This window comes from Aegilops tauschii, chromosome 3 (assembly GCF_002575655.3).
Source record: "Aegilops tauschii subsp. strangulata cultivar AL8/78 chromosome 3, Aet v6.0, whole genome shotgun sequence".
Lineage (NCBI taxonomy): Eukaryota > Viridiplantae > Streptophyta > Magnoliopsida > Poales > Poaceae > Aegilops > Aegilops tauschii.
This window is the reverse complement of record NC_053037.3, coordinates 504,969,220-504,984,434: the sequence shown is the minus strand read 5'-3', so window position 1 is coordinate 504,984,434 and position 15,215 is coordinate 504,969,220.

Genomic DNA, 15,215 nt, shown 5'->3' with positions numbered 1-15,215 from the left:
CCGCGTCGTGGCGCAGCTCTGACGGAGTCCGTCTGCGGTATTCGGCCCGGGCGTGGTTAGATTTATCACGTCCGAATAGGTAGCCATCGTCGTGCCTCGAGGCACGCCCTCGCGATCCGTAGATTGATCTTGTATGTGTCCAGGATCTGCTGGAGGTCGTATGTGTGACCCCAAACTCTTCCGTCTCTATTTTTACGAGGTGGTGGGGCAGGCTGCTGTTCAGCCTGAGTTGCCGCTTTATCCCGGCCGCGGGGTGGCCGGTCGGCCGTCCTGTCCCGGCCACGTGGTGGTCGTTCCGCATTACGCAACGGAGATGTATGCTCCGGTGCTTCCTCGTCGAATTGAGGTAGCAGTCTGCGTTTCGGGTAGCCCTTTGTTGGGTGCCTGAGGCCGTATTCTTCGGCTGTCAGGACATCAGTCCACCTGTCGACGAGCAGATCTTGTTCAGCTTGAAGCTGCTGCTGTTTCTTTTTCAGGCTCCTTGCAGTGGCTATGAGCTGAAGCTTAAAGCGCTCCTGCTCCAGAGGATCCTCAGGCATGATGAAGTCTTTGTTGCCGAGGCTTGTCTCCTCTTCGGAGGGTGGACGGTAGCTGCGTCCTTCGAGTCATCTTCTATGGCCTGTTCGTCAGGGTTGTCTTGCCTGTTGTCATGTTCCTCCTGTTCGGATGTAGCTCCGACAGGGTCTTCATTGTTTTCGGCTTCGCCCGGAGCGTCCTTTGAGCAACAAGGATTAGAACGGCGCTTGGGGCGTCAATGCTTGGACTGCGTCTCAGAGGTTTTATTCGCATCTGGCTCTTCGTTGTCGTCGCCAGATCCTTTGGGTGTATCAACCATGTACATGTCGTATGAAGAGGTAGCCGTCCAGCGTCCGGTGAATGGCGGGTCTTGGCCTTGCTCCATATCGGCATCGTCGTCCATACCGTCAATGTCTTCGGAGCCATAGTCAAGCACGTCGGTTAAGTCATCGACAGTGGCTATGAAGTGGGTAGCGGGTGGGAAGCAAAATTCCTCGTCATCCATCTCTAGCTCGACCCGAACATAGTTCGGCTGTGAGTCCTCCTCCAAGGATAAGTTCTTTAAAGAATTTAGTATGTCACCAAAAGGTGAGTGCTGGAAGAAGTCTGCGGCGCCAAATTCGAAAATCGACAACCGATCCAACTCGGTGTCCGCGGGCGCGTCTGATCTGGAACGTGTGGCCGAAAACGAGTCCGGAGTTCCATTGACGCAAATATTGTAGGATGTCGAGTCCATGTGCGGCTCCAACGCCGTGTACTTTGTGGCCTCGAAGGGCACGATCTGCTTCGGTTCTGAGGCCGTTGCAGCAACAGGATCCATCTCATGGGTGTGATCCGATGACATATTTAAGTCATGTTCATCGGAGAGAGGGGGAGCGACTGCCGCAGTCTCGAATCCATCGAAGATCAAGTCTCCACGGGTATCCGCGGCACAGTTCAAGCTTCCTGATCTGACCTGATGGCCAGGGGCGTGACTATCGACCTGCTCCAGATGGCCAAGCGAGTTGGCCCGCAGTACGATGTCGCCGTACACAAAGGTTTGTCCGGGGAGGAAGGTTTCTCCCTGAACGACGCCATTACTGACATCAAAGGGTCCATCGAGTCCTTTGCCGACAGCACAATGGAACTCTCAATGAAAGCACCAATGTCGGTGTCAAAACCGGCGGATCTCGGGTAGGGGGTCCCGAACTGTGCGTCTAGGATCGATGGTAACAGGAGACGGGGGACACGATGTTTACCCAGGTTCGGGCCCTCTCTATGGAGGTAATACCCTACTTCCTGCTTGATTCATCTTGATGAATACAAGTGTTACAAGAGTTGATCTACCACGAGATCGTAATGGCTAAACCCTAGAAGCCTAGCCTATGTATATATGGTAATGAATGTGTCCTATCCGGACTATGCTCTCCGGTTTATATAGACACCAGAGAGATCTAGGGTTACATGGGGTCGGTTACATAAGAAGGAATCTTCACAGCTGGCTGCCTAGCTTGCCTTCCACGCCAAGGAGAGTCCAATCCGGACACGAGTATGGTCTTTGGTCTTCATGTCTTCACAGCCCATTAGTCCGGCCCATGGATAACAAACCGGACGCCCGAGGACCCCTTAGTCCAGGACTCCCTCAACGGGCTCTTGTTCAACCACCCCTCCACGGGCTACTGTTCATCTAGCCCTCCACCGTCTACTGTTCATCCTGCCCTCCATGGGGTGGTCCTGTTCATCCTGCCCTCCACGGGGTCCTGTTCATCCAGCCCCAGCCGCCTCGATCGATCGGGGTCCTGTTCATCCAGAGGCAACACCACGGGGTCCTGTTCATCCACCCCCACCGGGAACTGTTCATCCAACCCCCCCCCCAGCAACGCTCACTGTTCATCCAGAGGCAGCATCGATCGGCTTCAGTTAGCAGCAGTAGCGAAGGAATCGCTCGATCGGGTTCAGTTAACAGCCATCGATCGATCGCTTGGGTTCAGTAACGTGTAGCCTGCAGTGCAATCACTCGGGTTCAGTTAGAGCCCAACGCCTCGCTCGGGTTCAGTTAGAGCCCGACGCCACGCACCCACGCGCGTGCGTGTACGAGAGAAACGCGCATTGCTAGGCCCCGACCACCCACCTTAACCGGGAACACCCCGATATTTTCCTCGCCCTCGCTTCTACCACGGTTTTTTCCGTCATGGACGGCCCAAAGAATGTCATGCTGCTGCGTCTCCGGCCCGCCCAGGACAAAAAGCCCATTTTCTGTCATGATTTTTTGTCATAGAAGTAGGACCCCACCACATCTATGATGATACCGTGTTTTGTCACAATTACTGTCATAGAAGTGTCATAAGTATGACAGAAAAAAAAAATTGTTCGGCCCAAAATGTCACGGATGTGTCTTTTTTTGTAGTGGTTTCTCCAAATTTAGTTGAATCGAGTTTGACTACGGCCGGTCCTTGTTGAAGGTTAAAAGAGCACACTTGATGAAAAATCGTTGTGGTTTTGATGCGTAGGTAAGAACGGTTCTTCCTAGAAGCCCATAGCAGTCACGTAAAACTTGCAACAACAAAGTAGAGGACGTCGAACTTGTTTTTGCAGGGCATGTTGTGATGTGATATGGTCAAGACGTGATGTTTATGAGATGATTATGTTTTGTAAAAGTTATCGGCAACTGGCAAGAGCCTTATGGTTGTCGCTTTATTGTATGAAATGCAATCGCCATGTAATTGCTTTACTTTATCACTAAGCGGTAGCGATAGTCGTAGAAGCAATAGTTGGCGAGACGACAACGATGCTACGATGGAGATCAAGGTGTCGAGCCGGTGACAGTGGAGATCATGACGGTGCTTTGGAGATGGAGATCAAAGGCACAAGATGATGATGGCCATATCATGTCACATATTTTGATTGCATGTGATGTTTATCTTTTATGCATCTTATTTTGCTTAGTATGGCGGTAGCATTATAAGATTATCCCTCACTAAATTTCAAGGTATAATTGTTCTCCCTGAGTATTCACCATTGCTACAGTTCATCGTGCCGAGACACCACGTGATGATCGGGTGTGATAAGCTCTACGTTCACATACAACGGATGCAAGCCAGTTTTGCACATGCAGAATACTCAGGTTAAACTTGACGAGCCTAGCATATGCAGATATGGCCTCGGAACACTGAGACCGAAAGGTCGAACGTGACTCATATAGTAGATATGATCAACATAGAGATGTTCACCATTGAAAACTACTTCATCTCACGTGATGATCGGACATGGTTTAGTTGATATGGATCATGTTATCATTTAGATGACTAGAGGGATGTCTATCTAAGTGGGAGTTCTTAAGTAATATGATTAATTGAACTTTAATTTATCATGAACTTAGTACCTGATAGTTTTTTTTGCATATCTACGTTGTTGTAGATCAATGGCCCGTGCTACCATTCCCTTGAATTTTAATGCGTTCCTAGAGAAAGCTAAGTTGAAAGATTATGGTAGCAACTACATGGACTGGGTCCGTAACTTGAGGATTATCCTCATTGCTGCATAGAAGAATTACGTCCTGGAAGCACTGCTAGGTGCAAGACCCACTGCAGGTGAGGGAGTCCTGGACTAAGGGGTCCTCGGGCGTCCGGCCTGTTAGTCATGGGCCGGACTGATGGGCTGTGAAGATACGAAGACCGAAGACTGCACCCATGTCCGGATGGGACTCTCCTTGGCGTGGAAGGCCAGCTTGGCAACCGGATATATAGATTCCTTTCTTTGTAACCGACCTTGTGTAACCCTAGATCCTCCCGGTGTCTATATAAACCGGAGGACTTAGTCCGGAAAGACAGATACTCATTACCATAGTCATACAGGCTAGACTTCTAGGGTTTAGCCATTACGATCTCGTGGTAGATCAACTCTTGTAATACTCATATCCATTAAGATCAATCAAGTGGGAAGTAGGGTATTACCTCCATAGAGAGGGCCCGAACCTGGGTAAACATCGTGTCCCCTGTCTCCTGTTACCATCGACTTAGACGCACAGTTCAGGACCCCCTACCCGAGATCCGCCGGTTTTGACACCGACATTGGTGCTTTCATTGAGAGTTCCACTATGCCGTCGACGACAGGATCGATGACTCGCCTCGTCCTTAAAGACAATATCACCACCGGAGGAGAACTGGCCTCAGGCCAAACCCTCCAGCTGGACGACTTTACCATGACCGCCCGTTCGGCCGCTAAGCCGACGATGACCTCTCGGGCCACCGAAAATCCCCTTCGTATCGAACCCAAACACTCCAAGCAGATGGATCCGGCGGAGTTTTCGTCCTTAAACGAGCTCCTTGATCGCATCGCCGCCCTGGGAATCGCCACAAATTACGATCGGATCGGGCTTAAACCCGACCAAAGAGAAATCAAATCTCCATCGGTCACCCACCAGATAGCGGTAGTCGAGGAGAAAGACGGTGACTCTTCCCCTATACTGAAAACAGACTATGTCCGGATCGCCAACCCTGCAGAGCCGGACACCCACCAGCAAAAGGAGGTGACCAGCCTTCCGAACATAGAATCGGACGGCGGGCACAGGCAACCAGAAGATACTCCGGAGCCCGGACTCTTGAGTCTGGAAAACCTTCAGACTCCGGATCATCGACCGGATCAGGGTCCGAATCCAATTCCACCCACCCACCCAGACATAAGCGCTCTCATGAGCATACAACAACAGTCTCAGGAAACGGTCCACCACTTCTGGGCCAGATTCCTCCTTGTCAAGGACAAGGTTAAAGATTGCCGTGACGAGGACGCGATATTTGCATTCTGCAACAATTGCACGAATGAAGGAATCCTCAACGCCATTAATCGCCGCCTTATACTGCACTTCGCTAACATGGAAACTATTGTACAGAAGTACAGCACAATGGAAAGTGCCTGGAAAGATCAGGCAGCTTGTTGGGAGCCATCGGTCCCAACTCAACCGCTGGTCCAGACGAAAAGGGCACATCCTCGTGACACGCCCAGTCTAATAGCCAACAAACATAAACCCATTACGCGGCATGGAACCGTTCTGGAGGGATTGCTCGATGGCCCATGCAAAATACACACAACACCGGACACCATACCAACCCACAGCCTTAGAGCATGTTGGATACTCTGGCAGGTAGCCAAGAGCAGCGAAGGCATCCTTACCAAAAACGCCCCAGAGCAACACCCTCCAGAAAACGACGACCCCAGAGTATTGACGGTCTTCGAGGCATTCGCGTCAAACAGTAAGCGCAAAAGGGCACTCCACGACCTCGCCGAAGTCTGCCAAATCGTCGCGATAAACCCTTGGAACGACACGGCTATAACCTTTAATGCCGGTGACGAACCGTAATACAAGACAGTCCGAGCGCCAGCCGCATTAGTCCTCAGTCCCATCGTGGACAGCTTTAGACTCACCAAGGTCCTCATGGACAGCGGCATCGGACTAAACCTCATCTATGAGGATACACTCCACAAAATGGAAATAGACAGGAGCCGCATCAAGCAAAGCAGCACGACCTTCCGAGGAATCATTCCTTGTTGGGAGGCGCGGTGTGTGGGAAAATTCATACTTGACGTGGTATTCGGCACGCCGGAGAATTATCGGTCTGAAGAGATCACCTTCCAAGTGGCTCCTTTCAGCAGTGGATACCACGCCCTGTTGGGGCGGGACGCTTTTACACGCTTCCAAGCTATACCTCATTACGGGTATATGAAGCTCAAAATGCCCGGACCATACGGCATAATCACTCTTGTTAGTGATCCGGACATAGCACTCCGCGCCGAAAACAAAACCGCATCTCTGGCCCTTGAGGCATTATCTGAAGCCCTCGCGGCCGAAGAATTAACCGCACTGCGCTCGGTGGATAAGGACGATGTGATCTTAGACAAACGACCCAAATCCACCTCCTTCAAGCCGGCAAAAGAAATAGTCAAATTCCAGGTCCACCCAACGGACCCCAAGAAGACAACATCTATTGGAGCACAACTAGACCCAACAGTCGACACCGCGCTACGGGATTTCCTTCGCGAAAACTGGGATATATTCGCCTGGCACCCTTCTGATATGCCTGGAATCCCACGTAAACTGGCCGAGCATAGTCTCAATATATTAAAGGGATACAAACCAGTCAAACAAGCACTGCGGCGCTTTTCCGAACCCAAACGGCAAGCCATGGGGGAGGAGTTAGCCAAGCTAATTGAGGCCAGATTCATTAGAGAAATAAAACATCCGGACTGGCTCGCAAACTTGGTGATGGTACCAAGGAAGGACAAATCCTGGCGCCTGTGCATCGATTTCAAAGACCTCAACAAGGCTTGCCCTAAGGATCCCTTCCCTCTCCCCCGCATCGATCAAATCATCGATGCTACCGCAGGACACGACTCACTGTGTTTCCTTGATGCATATTCCGGATACCATCAAATCAAAATGAAGGAGTCCGATCAAGCTGCAACAGCATTCATTACCCCATATGGGCCATTCTGCTTCAACACCATGCCCTTCGGGCTTAAGAACGCCGGCGCCACATACCAACGCATGATTCAAACTTGCCTGGAGAAACAGATCGGCAAGACAGTTGAAGCTTGTGTCGATGACATCATCATCAAAACCAGGCACGTTGAGACACTAATAGACGATTTACGTCTCACATTCGACAACCTCCGCGCGTATGACATTAAGCTCAATCCAGAAAAGTGCGTTTTTGGCGTCCCCGCTGGAAAACTGCTGGGCTTCATCATTTCCAACAGAGGAATTGAAGCAAATCCAGCTAAACTCCGAGCTTGTCACAATTGGCTACGCCAACAGACGTTAAACAAGTCCAAAAACTCGCGGGTTGCATGGCAGCTCTAAGTCTCTTTATCCCCAGATTGGGAGAAAAGGCACTGCCACTCTAACGCCTTCTACGGCGAACCGATCACTTCGAGTGGACGGACGCGGCAATAGCCGGACTGGAGGAAATAAAAACCCTTCTTGCGAGCAACCCAATCCTGGCCGCGTCAAATGTCGGTGAACCGATGTTATTATACATATCGGCAACACATCAAGTGGTGAGCACCGTGCTCGTCGCTGAACAAGAATAGGACGGACACAAATTCCCGCTTCAGAAGCCAGTATACTACGTATCCACTGTCCTCACACCATGTAAATCCCGGTACCCCCATTATCAAAAGATAGCATACGCGGTCTTCATGGCATCCCGAAAGCTCCGTAACTACTTCCAGGAGTGCTCGATTACGGTGGCTTCCGAAGTACCACTCAACGACATAATAAACAACCGCGATGCCACGGGCCGGATTGCCAAATGGGCCATTGAGCTCCTTCCATTTGATATTACATACAAACCACGTCGAGCTATCAAATCCCAAGTATTGGCTGACTTCGTCGCCGAATGGACAGAGGCCGAACTCCCTAAAGAGTACGTCACATATTCCAAATGGGTTATGTACTTCGATGGCTCCAAAATGCTGGCAGGGCTAGGAGCGGGCGTCGTTTTAACGTCCCCTACTGGAGACGTCATTCGGTACGTACTCCAAATACTATACACAGACTCCAACAACGCAGCCGAATATGAGGCCTTATTGCACGGTCTCCGGATGGCTGTCTCCATGGGCATACAACGCCTGGAAGTGCGCGGGGACTCAAACCTCGCAATATCTCAAATAAATGGAGACTTCGATGCCAAAGATCCGAAGATGGCAGCTTATCGTAATGCCGTCATAAAAATGTCGACTCGGTTCGAGGGGCTCGAGTTCCATCATGTGGCTCGAGAGAGTAATCAAGCGGCGGACGTTCTTGTTCATATCGGCGCTAAGCGCGACCCCGTCCTGCCTAATATCTTTCTGGAAAGGCTTTTTAAGCCATCCGTGGTGTGGCAGGGGGGAAACAACAACACTAGTCCGGGTCCGAACATAACCCCGGATTCCGAAAACACCGACATCATCGGAGGCTCAGCCACTTAAATAACACCGTCGGCGCATCTCATCATGGCAGTCATTACCCCGTGGACCGAACCCTTCCTGGCCTACCTTAACAGGACGGAGCTTCCTGAGGACCAGAATGAGGCCCGCCGCATTGTCCGGCATTCGAAGGCCTACAAGGTTCACGGCGGAGAGCTCTATAAGAAAAGTGCTACCGGAGTCCTTCAAAGATGTATCTCCGAGGAAGAGGGGCGACAGCTACTGGCTGATATTCATGCCGATCTCGGCGGGCACCACGCCGCAACCCGGGCCCTTGTTAGCAAGGCCTTCCGTACAGGATTGTATTGGCCGACGGCCCGAGTGGATGCACAGGACCTTGTCCAACGTTGCGTTGGATGCCAACTCTTCGCCAACCAAAGCCATATGCCCCCCACCACCCTACAAACAATCCCCATCACTTGGCCTTTTGCGGTCTGGGGACTGGATATGATTGGACCCCTTAAAGGGGGAAGCCATAAGAATAAATATTTGCTAGTCATTGTGGACAAATTCACCAAGTGGATAGAGGCTAAGCCAGTTAAAACAGCCGAGTCCGGGCCAGTAATAGACTTTATATCCGGCGTTGTACACCGTTACGGTGTTCCGCACAACATCATCACTGATAACGGCTCCAATTTCACAGCCGACGAAGTGAAAACCCGGTGCGCTAATCTGGGCATCAAGCTCGATTACGCCTCTGTATATCATCCACAAACAAACGGTCAAGTCGAAAGAGCCAATGGTCTTATTATGAGCGGCATTAAGCCTAGACCAGTGCGGTCTTTGAAAGAGTCAGACAAGCACTGGGTTGAGGAGCTTGACTCCGTACTCTAGGGGCTGCGGACCACGCCCAATCGCACTACCGGATTCACACCATTCTTCATGGTGTACGGCGCAGAGGCAGTACTACCGTGCGACATTATTCATGACTCACCTCGTGTGCGCATGTACGAAGAGAGAGAGGCCGAGCTCGATCGGCAGGACAGCTTAGATGCCCTGGAGGAGGAGCGCGACGTCGCAAAAGCCCGTTCCGCATATTATCAACAGCAGGCTCGCAGGTATCAAAGCAGAGAGGTGCGGGCCAAAACTTACAATGTCGGTGAACTCATTCTCCGCCTGCCGGAGAAGAAAAAGGACAAACTCAATCCCAAGTGGGAGAGTCCCTTCATCATCGACGAAGTTCTCACCGGAGGGGCGTACCGCCTGCGTGATGCGTCAGACAATCGATTAGAGCCGAACACCTGGAACGCGGCCAGACTTCGAAGATTCTATGCCTAGCGCGGAAATCTTTGTTTGTCTCCTTCCCCCTATTGTTTCCATTATTTTTTCTCTGTCTTTTCGTTTTTATTTTCAGCTTTAAAAGCTTTCGTGCGGTTAGACCGTACACCCCCGACGCATACGTCTTGAAGTATGTACGTCTATTATACCTGGGGGCTTCTTGGACAGAAGCTTGCTATTGTTATTTCCCGGCATCAAGCTCCTCACATATGTGTTTTCTTCCATATGTACCTTTTCTTCGCCACTATATGCATCGATATGACTTAAGTTTTGGCCAAGCTGGGTTGCCTGGCTCCTGTGCTTATGCCCTACATTCCCCTTAGTTCGGCTAGGGCATAAAGGGAGCACCTATGCGATTGTTACTGCCGGGTCATCCGGATGTGTACCTCAGACTGGGTGAAGCCGAAAGCTAGCGTTCTTAAGGGAATATTGAACTAAAGATGTTTTTGCATTCGTCCCATCGTGAACCCCCAGAAGCTATACACATTGTGATTTCTTCATCACAGTTCGGACATGCACATCGATGCATGCACACCCAGGGAAAGGAACCCTTAACGGAATTATTCTCTCTGGAAGATGTTTCTTACACTCTTAATGTAATATAACATAACTAGCCGGATAATTGTCTGTTCAAGCAACTATGACCCCTACGCCTGGTTTCCATGCATACCCGGTCTACTCGGCCGTTCTGGTATTCGGAAACACTCCGCACCTCCGGGTCGAGAGGTTAAAGTGAAAAGGTCCGCCATGACAATCATTTTCAGCTAGAGCTACATATACAAAGGAAAGTACATAGTCACTTGGACTCAAAAACTTCCTCCTCTATGCCGTCTAGCAGGCTATTTAACTTACAATCCTGCTGGGAATACTTGACGGCTACTTCAACTTGGTTATATACTAAACTAACGGGAATTTCTTCCCCATTTGACCCTAGCGGTCCGACCCGGACCATGTGATTCGGATCCAGCTTGGTATATCGTGTTTTTACCATGGCCCAGGCCTCTCGCGCATGCTCTCGGCAAGCCGATATCTTCCATAGTCGGATACGCTGCCGTGCTCCCTTGAGCAGCTCTACAAGCTTCTCCATACTCCATGGAGGGGAGTCGGATGGCCATAAGGCCTTGGCTACACTCCGCATTGCCTGTCGAGCTTGCTCGTGCAACTGCGACAACCCTTGCAGGAGATCACTTGATGATCCGGACACCTCCTCTTCGGGACGGCCCGTCAACATACCTGCAATCACAGCTATATCAGCTACTTTTACCTCCAAACCGTTATAAGGTCAATTCGGCCATGTACTGAATATGCCGCCTCGCAGCCTTTTGTTATCCTTCACGGAGTCGACTAGCTGGGCTCGTACATCTTTCAGTTCTTCGCCCATTTTGGTGTTTGAATCTTGGAGTTTGTTTTTCTCCTCTCTGACTCGGGCCAGGATACGCTCGCCTGCGGCATGTAGTCTTTTGCCTCTTTCTCTCCCGCTTGAGCGGTTTTCAACTTCTCTTCCAGTTGACCTGATGATCCTATTATGAGATAAGCAACAATATTAGCACAGCTACTATATAATTGTTATTCCTCGATGGAGGGGATCCTTACCAGAAGATGCCTTCTTGGACTCTTTCAGTTCGGCGGTAGAAGCATTTAGCTGCGTCCGACACTGCTCCAGCTCTTGAGCTAGCAGGTTGTTCCTCTCCGTCAGAACCTGGTTATACATCGATCCTTAAATCACTTGTGCCAACGGCTTTCAGTCTCGGAGGCTACTAGCACATGCTTATCCATTTCGGACAAAATAAATCTTACCCGCACATCCGTTAAATGCTGCTTTGTGGCTCTGCTAAGCCCATCTCGAGCAGCTCGGATGTATGCATCAGCCGAGCTGAAGGCATCAAATGCCTCTTTCGAATAGTGGGGGTCTCGTAAAATGGCCCTCCAACGCCGATGATTCATGGCGCTCTCCACTTCCGAGTTGGTGACAGACATATTCTCCGAGCCCTCGGACGAGGGGCAGTCCGACGTCACTCCCATATCGGCCCCCACCCCCTCGGCTAGGGATGGATCCTGGCTGCTGGGAGTATTACTGCCCGGACCCCCAGACATAGTCCGGCGGACTCTTTTCCTGATATGGGATGAACATGAAAGTCACAGTTGGATGCGACTATTAAAAAACATATTTGCAAACCGATACCTCTTTAACAAGGGCCCGACCGTGTCTTTGCCTGCCTTCCTCTTTGAAGGCTTCCCGGCGCGGGAGCCGCTCTCTTTGGAGTAGCTCCTTGAGTAGCACGGTATGTCGAACGCCTCCCCTTCGAAGCACGAAACAGTGTGGTGGGTAAGGCGGAACGAGGAAATCCTTTCGGGGAAGATGTCTCTTGACTACTTACGTGTGAAGCGGGGAGAAGACCAGGGTAATCGGCGATGATGGCCACTTCGATGCCATCGTAGCTCGCCTGGTAAAACACGCCATTCTCCAGCACCACAAATATATCCGGATCCTCTTCGAATCCGGGGTCAAGGTCCCGATTGTGGCCCTCGGGCTACGGGGCGGGGCTGTAAAGCCCCTCGAAAGTCTTTCGCCAATGCTGTTATAAATGGACGGGTTAATAAAGCTCAGGGAGAGGAATGAGTGGAGCAAAAAAGTTGGCGGCTCACCCAGGTCGGAGGATTGTACATGGAATATCCTTCTCTGTGCGCGATGCGCAAGAACTCCTCTTCCTCACCCTTGAAAAGTTCGGCCAATATTTTGGCTAGGGCGGCAGGGGTGTTTGGACCTTTCTTGCCGCAGCGGGAGGCGTCATCTTCCCCATTGTAATTCCACATGGGAAGTCCTCTATATTGGAGTGGCTGAACTCCCCGTACTATGGAGGTCGCCATCACTTCGACTATCGTATACCCGGACTGGGCAAGCGTCTTGATCTTGCTCAGGAGTTGGCGGACTTCCGCACTATCTTCCTTCTCGGGGCTTCGAGGGCGCCAGCTGTGGCGCTTCTTCAGAGGAACACTCGCAAACTCGGGGAGACCTCTTCGGACTGGATCTGGAAGTACGACGTCATCTATGTAGAACCACTCGGAGGCCCACTCTTCGGAAGCTTTCTCCGGTGTGCCGGATAGGTATCCGGTCTCAGCAATACGGCATATTTTGGCCCCGCCCACTTTGAATATCGATCCCTCGTGGTTGTGCGGGATGAGGCAAAACAACTTTCTCCACAGATCAAAATGGTCCTCACAACCCAGGAATAGTTCGCATAAAGCGACATAACCTACAATGTGTAGGATGGAGGCTGGGGTAAAATTGTGCAGCTGGAGGCCATAATACTCCAGAAGCCCTCGGAGGAATGGGTGAATGGGAAATCCCACGCCCCTCGGTAGATAGGGGATGAAGCACACTCGTTCCCCCGGCGGATGGATTGGGAAAATCCTCCGCCTGGGTCTTGCCGTTGAAGGTAGCCAACCCTGCCCGAACAGGGACCAGATCTGCAGGAGGAAGAAACCCCTGCGTTTGCAGCTTCTCCAGCTGGCCATGAGATATGGAACACCTCTCCCACTCGCCTTTCTCTGGGCCAGAACGGGAGGAGGAGCGGGGGATACTAGCCATGTTGGAATGGTCTTTCCTAGCAATCTCTGAGGATTTTCTCCACGTGGTGCCGAATGGATCTGAGATCCAATCTCTTTAAATAGACGCTCTTCCTTGCATGGCCGGGGTGTTATTTGCAAAAAATACCCTGACCGCCCGCATTCGCCCGACACATGGAAGCTGAAGACATAGATGCACAGAAGCCGAGGGGTGCGGCATTGAATTATAAGTCGAATACATTAATTGGAAGTCGTCAGAGGAGGAACCCGCCTTGCAATGCCGAAGACAATCTGCGCGCCGAACACCTCGTCATTGAAGCCCGGTTCGGGGGCTACTAAGGGAGTCCTGGACTAAGGGGTCCTCGGGCGTCCGGCCTATTAGCCATGGGCCGGACTGATGGGCGGTGAAGATACGAAGACCGAAGACTGCACCCGTGTCCGGATGGGACTCTCCTTGGCATGGAAGGCAAGCTTGGCGACCGGATATGTAGATTTCTTTCTTTGTAACCGACCTTGTGTAACCCTAGATCCTCCCGGTGTCTATATAAACCGGAGGACTTAGTCCGGAAAGACAGATACTCATTACCATAGTCATACAGGCTAGACTTCTAGGGTTTAGCCATTACGATCTCGTGGTAGATCAACTCTTGTAATACTCATATCCATCAAGATCAATCAAGCAGGAAGTAGGGTATTACCTCCATAGACAGGGCCCAAACCTGGGTAAACATCGTGTCCCCTGTCTCCTGTTACCATCGACCTTAGACGCACAGTTCGGGACCCCCTACCCGAGATCCGCCGGTTTTGACACCGACAGCAGGAGAAACTCCGGACGTTATGAACGTCTGGCAGATCAAAGCTGATGACTACTCGATAGTTCAGTGTGCCATGCTTTACGGCTTAGAATCGAGACTTCAAAGACGTTTTGAACGTCATGGAGCATATGAGATGTTCCAGGAGTTGAAGTTAATATTTCAAGAAAATGCCCGAGTTGAGAGATATGAAGTCTCCAACAAGTTCTATAGCTGCAAGATGGAGGAGCATAGTTCTGTCAGTGAACACATACTCAGAATGTCTGGGTACCATAACCACTTGACTCAGCTGGGAGTTAATCTTCCCGATGATAGTGTCATTGACAGAGTTCTTCAATCACTACCACCAAGCTATAAAGGCTTCGTGATGAACTATAATATGCAAGGGATGGAAAAGACTATTCCAAAGCTCTTCACAATGCTAAAGGCTGCGGAGGTAGAAATCAAGAAGGAGCATTAAGTGTTGATGGTGAACAAGACCACTAGTTTCAAGAAAAACGGCAAAGGGGAGAAGGGGAACATCAAGAAGAACAGCAAGCAAGTTGCTGCTCAAGGGAAGAAGCCCAAGTATGTACCTAAGCCTGAAACTGAGTGCTTCTACTGCAAAGGGACTGGTCACTGGAAGCGGAACTGCCCCAAGTATTTAGCGGATAAGAAGGATGGCAAAGTGAGAGGTATATTTTATATACATGTTATTGATGTGTACCTTACTAATGCTCGTAGTAGCACCTGGGTATTTGATACTGGTTCTGTTGCTCACATTTGCAACTCGAAACAGGGGCTACGGATTAAATGAAGATTGGCTAAGGACGAGGTGACGATGCGTGTGGGAAATGGTTCCAAGGTTGATGTGATCGCCGTCGGCACGCTACCTCTACATCTACCGTCGGGATTAGTTTTAGACCTAATAATTGTTATTTGGAGCTAGCATTGAGCATGAACATTATATCTGGATCTTGTTTGATGCGAGACGGTTATTCATTTAAATCAGAGAATAATGGTTGTTCTATTTATATGAGTAATATCTTTTATGGTCATGCACCCTTGATGAGTGGTCTGTTTTTTGTTGAATCTCGATTGTAGTGATACACATATTCATAA